General features: G+C 34.1%; 1 long non-coding RNA gene across 4 annotated transcripts; it reads left to right on the top strand.

Annotated features, from left to right (window-relative positions):
* Positions 4,001-5,948, top strand: LOC107619614. 4 transcript variants are annotated; one of them, XR_002353844.1, is made up of 4 exons: positions 4,001-4,040; positions 5,314-5,392; positions 5,509-5,571; positions 5,920-5,948. It is a non-coding gene; the product is annotated as an uncharacterized LOC107619614 (long non-coding RNA). The 4 variants fall into 4 exon arrangements; XR_002353843.1 differs by lacking the exon at positions 4,001-4,040 and adding an exon at positions 4,199-4,268; XR_002353842.1 differs by lacking the exon at positions 4,001-4,040 and adding an exon at positions 4,556-4,617.

The raw sequence follows: 10,133 nt of genomic DNA, 5'->3' as shown, positions 1-10,133 counted from the left end.
TCTATTTTCAGCAAAGTAATTTTAAAAATAAAATGAATCATAAAAGGTAATAATTTATCTTGATATTTATTCTATTAGTTAGAATTTGTTAATATAGGTTGTTATTTCTCTTGTATAGAAAGTTGTTAGTAATGAGTTTTGTTGTACATGCTAAGTTGTATAGTTTGTTAGAGTAGCATGACAATTCTGTTAGAAGTAGTGTTTGTATAAATAACAAATTGTAATATTGTATTTTTTGAGTCTTATCATTATACAAGTTTAATTCTCAACTCCTTCTTGATTTCTCTGTTATTGTTCTTCTCTATACTCATATGCAATTTTTTACATGATGCGGTGAGCGTGGATGGAGGAACATGGATATCCCCATTGAAGGATAAGAAACTTAGCTTGCTCTCTGATTCACAATTCGTTAACGTGATTAGAGAAGGATGATGAGTCCAGCTTCACAGTTGAAGTGCTTGTTCACGGTTTTTGCTCCGTAAATCTATTTTTCCCTTTTTCTTCGTTTGATTTGAACGCCCTCTTTCACGCAATTTCTTCTCCTTCTCTTTCACACCTCTCTGAAATCTCAGCTCCTCTTCTTCATCTATTTCTTTTCTTCTTCTCTCTTGAACTCATACCATAAAGTTTGATGAGAGTTCTATTATCTCACTGTCTTCCCGTTAAGAAGAGATAACGAGTTTCCGATCAACAAGATCAAGAGAGAAAGGTTACGAACGCTTCTGTCATCTTCGCAGTGATGGAAGGGAAATCAAATCCAAGTGCTGGATCCACAAGAGATGGTCCTACGATGGACATGCAAAAATTCGCGGTGTTCTTCAGTTAGGTGGCGCAGATCCAGAGCCATATCAACAAGACAAATCCGAATCAAGATCTTTCAAGCCATTATTACATACTTCTTTCTGAAAATCCAGGTATACCTATTAGCAATGTGTTTCTTACTGGTTCAAATTACAGCGTGTGGAGCAAAGATATGATCAATACTCTTACATCCAAAAATAAAATTGAATTTGTTGATGGCACCATCCTAAAACTTGAGAAAACTAATCCTGATTTCAAGACATGACAACGATGCAACACCTATGTAGTTACTCGGATTAACCTTTCCCTTAGTCCAGAAATCAATCAGAGTGTTCTTTGGAACAATATAGGCTATGAATTATGGAATGATCTTAAGCATCGTTATTATCAGGTTGATAGGTTTCGAGTAGCTGAATTGAATGAGGAAGTCTATGCACTAACACAAGAGGACTTGTTTGTTACTGCTTATTTTGCCAAACTGAAAAATCTTTGGGAAGAGATTGATGATTTTAGAATTATCCGTGGCTGTGATTGTGTTAAATGTGAATGTAGCTTCGGCATTGTTAGGCAACACAGGAAGGAGGACAGAGTCATAAAATTTTTGCGTGGTCTTGGAGAGCAATATTTCACTGTTAAGTCATAGGTTATGCTGATGGATGATTTGCCTAGTGTGAACAAAATCCTCTCAATGATCACTCAGTAAGAAAGGCAGCTCTTCAGCTTTGATAATGCCTTAGACACTAAAATTTTGGCAACCTCTTCTCAACCTGACAGCAGAGGTAGAGGTCAGTCTAAAAAGGGACAAAATCGCATCAAATTGCAATGCACTCATTGTGGAAAATCAGGATACATTGTGGATAATTGCTATAAGAAGCATGGCTATCCACCCAACTTCAAATCCAGATTTGAGAAAAAGTCTCATGTCCTAAATTGTATGACTGCTGCAAATATTTCTGAAGATGAAAATGATGATCTCAATGTTCCACAATTGGTTAGAAGTGAACCAACCATTAATGAATTCATTCCAAAGCAACGAGAAGCTCTTTTGGCCTTGCTTAGCAAATAAGATGTGCTTCATTCTCATAGTGAATCAAATTTCAGTCAAAGCCAATCACTCTCCCTATAAAGGTAGAATGGTAAATATTTTACAATTTGATTCTCATGTTAGAGCTCTAAATATTTCAACTAATAAACACAAGCCATGGGTACTTGACATTGGAGCCACTGACCATGTATCATATACCCTGGTTGATTTCCAAAATTATTTCAATACAAGAAAATGGAACATTTGTAACAAAAAATTTGTATCAAATTTAAAATTGTTACAAAAAGATGATTTTTTGTAATAATAATTGGTGATTGTTACAGAAGAATAATGTTATGTAACAACATTACAAGTTGTTACAAAACATGGTAATATTTTGTAATAACCTGACTTTTTTTGTTACAAATTATGTTAGTTTTTGTAACGAACTGGTATTTTGTTACAAAATATTATAATATTTTGCAACAAAGAATAAAGTAGTTGCAAAAATTCGAAATATTTTGTAACAAAATATCTTTTTGTTTCAAAAACTCCAATTGTTTTGTAACAAAAAATTAATTTGTCACAAAATTCAATATTATTTGTAACAAATTATTTGTTTGTCACAAAATATAAGTATATTTTATAACAAAAAAATTTATTTTAAACTGTTAAACACTTTAAGAGTAAAAAAATTATTTATATAATTCTTTTTAGAATAATTTTATTTTGTTTCAAAAATTAAAATTTTTAAATATTATTTATATTAATTAATTTTTTAAAATTATAAATATTATTATATATTTTTTAAAAATTAATATATAATTTTTATTAATAATAAGATTTTTAATGTTAACTAAAAATTAATTTGTGAAACTTAAAAGAATTTAACTGCATTGTTAAACATAAATAACAATAGTTAAATGTAAAAGGCAAAGTAAAACAATAAAAATCCTAACTTCCTCACCGTCACTCCTCTCTCGACCATCTCTATGCCTCCACTCCAAGAAACCAAAAGACAAAATGTAAAAAAAAAAAGATAAAGCTGTAGAAAAAGAAAAACCCTAATTTATCACTCCTTTACTCTGAGTCTCACTCAACCCCGTCTCTGCGCCTCCAACTCCACTGAGGGAGAAGAAGAGAGGGGGAGGGATGGCGCCGTGGGATTTGCTATCGTGTCGTCGCGTCCAGCTTGCCGTCATGCCTCACCATCGTCGCCGTCGTCAACAGGAGCGTCAGGAGAGAGAGAGGGGGACGAACTCACAAGGAAGAGAGAGGAGGTTGCGCCGCGCAGCCATCGGAGCCATCGTCGCGTTAGTCACCGCCGCTGCCGATGATGGAGCCGTCGCCGAAGCCCGTGTCACCGTCGTTCTTGCCAGCTTGCAAGAGAGAAGCACGATGGAGCTCCTCCGTTTCTGCTGCCCCGGTTCGCTGAGAGAGAAGCTTGTAGATGGAGGAAGGCTGACAGAGAGAAGAACGCCGTTGAGAGAGGGAAGACGCCGCTGTCGTGCTTCACGGTCGCGGTGATGGAACCTGCGTCGACGTTCGCTTTATTTGGTTCTGTTTTGAGCTGCGTCGCCGTCTAGATGGTCACTAACAACAACTGCTCCCTTGAGTGGTGGTGGTGGTGGTCTTCTTGTTTTGGCCGTTAGTTCAGTTGGTCAGCTTCCCAGGTGAGCTCCCTTCGACCCAGTTCTTTCAGACTTTTAGTGTATCTTAGGGTTTGAAATTAGAATTTTATGATAGTGGATTGGTGGTTGTTGTTGTTGTTGTTGTAGTATTTGGTATTTTAGAATTATTGCTGAACTTGAGCAAATTTTTTTGTTGCTGGATAACATCATTGAGTTGAATTTTATTGTTGGATAACATCACTGGGTTGAGTTTAATACTTGAATGGTTGAATTTGTTATTGTGTTGCTTAAAAATTCACTTAGCTAAATCTTTTGTTGCTGTAAATGTTTTTGTTCCTTTGCCAAGTATATTGATTTTTTTGTTGAATGGAAAATTTAGGATGGGTGTATAGTTTCTGTGATAAGGATATTGATGCTTTGATAAGCATGTGCTTATGCCTTTGGTTGGTAATGCAATAGGGTTTTGAATTTCAGCAGATTGTTGATATTGGCGAAACTCTGCCGTTGTTCATGGAGCTTCAAACCTTAGGTGATAGGACTTAAAGAACCATGCTCTGCAAAGTGTCTTGTTTCCAATGTTGCAGGTCTCATTTAATTTGAGTTGAAACTTTATCATGAATTTTACATCTTTCATTTGGAAGTTCTACTCTTCATGATCTTTTATCATATTTTGTTTCTTTTCTTCATGGCAGCTTCTTTCTGGAGCAACATTTTTAGGTGCTATCTTCTGCTTAATTGCATTATGTTTCAGGAGCTTATCTAGTTTCATAGTACTCTTTTCTATTGGTGAACTGTTGATTTTTGCCACACAGGTAACATTATGAGCCACTTGAAGGGTTTTTCTTTTTCTTTTGGGTCAACCTACCATTTTACTTGCATAATAATTGCAATCAATTACTTTATATTGGACTGGCTGTTCTAAATTCAGATGGTTAGTATTTCATCTTCTTGCATGCTACTGCATGTTCATAAGAACCTGATAATGATATATAACATAAAACTCTAGTCTTAAATTTGTGTCCCCTTTTGTAGGCTCCTGTAAATTATGTTTCTCTTCATTGTGTAAAACCAATTTTGAGGGTGCTGTCCATGGCAATATCTACAGTTTTAATCCATATCTTTGGTGATGTGCCTTCCTCACTACTTGTTGGCATCCTGCAGGTTACACCTCATTTTTTCTGATATTGTGCGTGTTTTGGTTACTTTTATTATTGGATATATATCAGCCATGGGATTCTGCATTTTACATGACTTTTCCTAATATTTTGATTATTTTTATAATTGGATATTATCAGCCAACATAAGGCACAGATTTGTACTAGAAATAAAGTGCTTGATTGATTTTCACCTTATCCATGTTTGTTGGATTTCATTTGCAGCTTCTAAATCACGTTTTAGTAGTTTTGTCCAAACCATGATATGGAGTTGCTCAAATAGAAAAACCAGACATATGATTAGCCAGTGGGTTTGATCTATAGTAAATGTTTCAAAACTTAAGTTTACCCCTTCTCTTTTAGTTATTATATCTATCTCCAGAAAATTGTTAATAAATGTCAAACCTGGTTTTATTTGTTATAAATTGTTCTCTCTTTCTCATCTTTTCCTTTGATGTAAAAGGGTTTCACATCTTAGTTTGTTTAGGCAACTTTCAACATCCCTCTTGAATTAACATATATGGAAAAGAAGTTGACAAAACTAGTAATAAGAACTATGCTGCCTTATGTTTTACATTTTGATGCAGCCATACTCATGATTTACTGACCTGCTTTACATTGTTGGCTGTTCCAGCCTTTTGCCTGTATTTGTTCCTGTTTTAACATTTGTTTTTATTCTAATCAAAACAGTTTTCCTGCACAGGATCATATTAATGACTGGAGAAAAACAGCACTTTGTTTAACATCCATTTTCTTTCTTGCTGCTATAATATGGTTCATAGGTAAGTGGCATACCACCATGCAGCTTTGGTATTATATTAGCTGTTCTTAATTTTTAAACCAGATATGCATTAGAATTAATTTTTTTTAAGAATGTGCCTGTAAACTGAAATTTCAGAACACGTACTGAAGAAATTGCTGGATGTTGCACATGGGTTTCAAATGCTAATAGACCCTAAAGGTACTCATAAAATTGCTTATGATTTTAATACATATTTTTAGATGATTCCTATATTATTAGTATAGTTTAATTTGTATATGGATCTATTTATCACATTTTACTTGTGTCATGGTTGAGAAATGACAAATGTCTTATTATTTGGTTTGATAAATTTGGTTGTGTATTGGCTGAGAAATAAGTTGTGAATTGATTGTTTTTGTTGGAACCGTAGACGGTGGAAATATCCAAATTTTAGGGGGTTCTGCCAAAATTTTTCTAAAAATATTTTGGATAAAACTTAATGAAAAAAATTATAATTAGTGTTATATCTTGTTTCTAATTTTTTGTTTTGATTTTTCTTATTTACAGGAGTGCTGAAATGGTGACCACATGCTATCTTGAGGGCTCAATAATATTTTGATTCATAGAGACACTAATCTATGTTAGAACTTTTAACTTTTGGTTGAACTTATGCAAGACATATAACTTGTAGAACGAATCAATGTACTCACTAATGTTATTTTGTTTTAAAACAATTTTAGCTAAATGAGACATGTTTAAATTATGTATGTTTTTGCATATTATATAAATGTAGACTTGCTTATTAAAATAGTTAATATATTAGTTAATTTAAAAAATAATTTAGTAAATTATGCATGCAATTTGTATTAAAAAAATTTGTTACAAAATAATTATTTTTCTTTTGTAACTAAAGAAAAAAAAACGTTACAAAATCAAGTTACATTTTGTAACAAAATTTTATGATAGGAAAAAATAGATTGTCACCAAAAATACTTTGACAATAAAAATTTGTTACCACTTTTGTAACGACTTCTGGTTTTTTGTATCAGAAAAATTTGTTACAAAATATCACTTTGAATTGTAACAGTTCCATTTTTTGTTACAAAAACTTTTTGTAACGGGACATACTGCAACGGCCCCTTTTTTGTTACAAAATTCTTTTGTTTCAAAATTTCGATTTTTTTAAACAATTTTTTTATTACAAATATTGCTTTTTCTTGTAGTAGTTGATCCAATCATGGGTACCATTATATTTTCTAATAATCTTTTTCTCACTAATGCATTGTTTATTCTTACTTTTAACTTTAAACTCATATCAATTTCCAAACTTACTGCATCTTTACATTGCAAAATGAGCTTCACTGATAAGGCTTGTGAGATACAGGATCTGCACACTTTGAAGATAATTAGTGCAGCTAGCAATGTTGATGGTTTGTACATTTTACACAAAGAAGTTAAAACTCTCTCTCACATCACAGCAACTTTCCTCAGCCATTTTTCATAATCTTTGTGGCATGTTAGATTAGGACATCCATCTCATGATAGGATTGTTTCATTACAAAAGACTTTTGAGTTTATTGACTATAAAAAACATACGAAACCATGTCATTCTTGCCATCTTGGCAAACAAAAGCGATTACCTTTTTCTGTTAGTTCTAGTACTGCAGCCAATATACTTGATCTAATTCATGTTGATATTTGGGGACCCATTTCTGTTCCCTCCTTTACTGAAAAACGTTATTTTCTTACTATAGTGGATGATTATTCTCGATTCACTTGGATTTTGTTCATGAAAACTAAAGCTGATGCTTCTTCATTGGTTAAAGATTTTGTTATTTTTGCTAAAACCCAATTTAATGCAGTGGTTAAAACAGTTCGCACGGATAATGGGCCTGAGTTTTTAATGCCTACTTTTTACAGCTCTAATGGCATATCTCATCAAAGAACTTGTGTGAAAACTCCACAACAGAATGGCATTGTTGAGCGCAAGCATCAACACATCCTTGCTGTGGCTAGAACTCTCTTGTTTCATGCACACTTAACAAAATCTTTTTGGAATTACAATGTTGGACATGCGATTTATTTAATTAATCGATTGCCAACACCTTTTTTGCAAGATAAGTCTTCATATTAAGTTCTTTATAAGACTCTGCCAAATCTTTTCCTTCTCAGAGTCTTTAGTTGTTTGGCATATGCTAGCAGCCTTGCAAGACAACAACGCAAATAGGATCCAAGAGCAAGAAAGTGTTTGCATCTTGGATTCAGAGAGGGTACAAAGGGATACCTGCTCTTTGATTTTCAAACTCGAGATATTTTCTTATCTCGGGATGTCCAATTTCATGAGAATTGTTTTCCTTACTGTCACTCCAATAATTCCAATGATAACAACTTTTCAAATTTTTCTAATTCATCTCATGTTGCATCTTATCCTTTTGAGTATGAATTTTTGGAAGAGACTCAGATTCAGGTTTTAAACACTAATGATGTAGCCCTCAACCAAGCTTGCATCACCCAAATCTCAGCTATCAACATGATAATGCTTTATCTGAGTTAAATGAAACTAAAGAACTTCTTTCCTATCTTGAAATTTATGATCATTTAGAACCCACATCTACATCACATGAAGAGTTTTCAACTCATAATTCTACTGCTATGCCTGAATCCTCCATTATGCCTGAAATTGTTGATGTAAGGAGATTGACTAGGTAAACTAAACCACCTGCTCACTTGCAGGACTACGAGTGCCAAACCATCAACATTGTTTCACCCTCATCGCAGCTCACTGCTCAAAGGTATCTTCTCTCCAATGTCTTGTCTTATACTAGGATTTCTCATATGTATTTGGCATTTTCTGTTGCTATTCAGAATTTAGAGCCTAAAACCTATGAGGATGCAATCATTAAAACTTGTTGGCAAGAGACAATAAAAGCTAAACTAATTGCCTTGGAAGAAAACAAGACATGGAAGCTAACTTCTTTACCAATTGGAAAGAGAGCGATTGCGATTGGCTGTAAATAGGTATTTCGTACCAAATACAACCCGGATGGCACAGTGGAGAGGCACAAGGCAAGACTCGTTGCCAAAGGATTCACACAAGTGGCTGGTGTTGACTATCGAGACACCTTCAGTCCTATAGTAAAGTTAGGGATTTTGAGAGTGGTGCTGGCTGTTACAGCAGTGAAAGGGTGGCACCTTAAATAAATTGATGTCAACACGGCGTTTTTGTATGGTGAACTCGATGAGGAGGTCTATATGAAGGTGCCTCCAGGTTTAGAAGTCGGTCAAGTTTGCAAGCTTGAAAAGTCCTTGTATAGATTAAAACAAGCTAGTAGACAATGAAATTGCAAGCTCAAATCGGTTCTACTTGAGCTAAAATTCACTCAATGCAAATCGGATTACAGCCTCTTCACCAAGATTACATCACTTGAATTCATAGCAATTCTAGTATATGTAGATGACTTAGTATTGGCAGATGATGACCTAAATGAAATTAACTCAGTTAAAGATGTTCTTTATGAGAGATTTTGGATCAAAGACATGGGAGATTTGAAGTACTTCCTTGGTCTAGAAGTGGCAAGATCCAAGACGGGAATCGCTTTGTATTAGAGAAAATATGTCCTTGATTTACTCAAGGAAACAGGATTTGAAGGGTGCAAACCTGCCACCATTCCTATTGATTATGGAGCAAAACTAAGTAAAACTACTGGGAAATCGCTCGCTGATTCTGGTCACTATAGATGAATTGTGTGCAAGCTTTTATATCTATCAAATACTAGACCTAATATAAGCTATGTCATTGGGAAGCTGAGCTAGTTTTTGGATTGCGCTATTACTGAACGTTTGAAGGCAGCACATAGAGTACTGCATTATATAAAGGGTTCTCCTGCTGTAGGCCTCTTCTTCTCTGCAGATTTTGATTTACAACTTACTGATTTCTCTTACTCTGATTGGGCTGGTTGTGTTGAGTCTCGCAGATCCATCTCGGATATTGTTTTTATTTAGGACCATCATTTGGTTACTTGGAAGAGTAAGAAACAACTAACAGTTGCAGCCTCTTCTTCAGAAGCAGAGTATAGAGCTTTAGCTCTGGCCACACGAGAAGCTCAATGGCTGAGTTATGTTCTTCAAGATCTTGGTGTTCCAATCATAAAGCCTATTAATCTGTATTGTGATAGCAATTCAGTTATTTACATTGCCACTAATCCTGTGTTTCATGAACATACAAAACATATTGAAGCTTATTGCCATATAATCCGTGACAAATTGCAAGGAAAATTGATTCATCTCCTTCCTATTTCCTCCAATAATCAAGCTGCCGACATTTTCACTAAACCTCTTGCTCCTGAGCCTTTCAATGTAGGTTACTCTAAGCTTGGATTGTTAGACCTCTTCTCTCCCAATAGTCCAAGCTTACGGGAAGGTGTTACTTAATATTTATTTTGTTAGTTAGAATTTGTTAATATAGGTTGTTATTTCTCTTGTATAGAAAGTTGTTAATAGTGGATTTTGTTGCACATGTTGAGCTGTATAGTTTGTTAGAGTAGCAAGACAATTCTATTAGAAGTAGTGTTTGTATAAATAGCAAGTTGTAGTATTGTATTCTTTGAATCTTATCATTATACAAGTTCAATTCTCAATTTCTTCTTGGTTTCTCTATTATTGTTATTCTCCATGCTCATATGCAATTTTCACAATTTAATTAATTTTTAATTAACAACTCGTACTAGATACATGAGTAATAATAGGAAGACAATAACATAAAATTATCTTATTTAACTTAA

The sequence above is a fragment of the Arachis ipaensis genome, chromosome B09 (genome assembly GCF_000816755.2).
Source record: "Arachis ipaensis cultivar K30076 chromosome B09, Araip1.1, whole genome shotgun sequence".
Classification (NCBI taxonomy): domain Eukaryota; kingdom Viridiplantae; phylum Streptophyta; class Magnoliopsida; order Fabales; family Fabaceae; genus Arachis; species Arachis ipaensis.
This window is presented reverse-complemented; position numbering and strand designations above follow the sequence as displayed.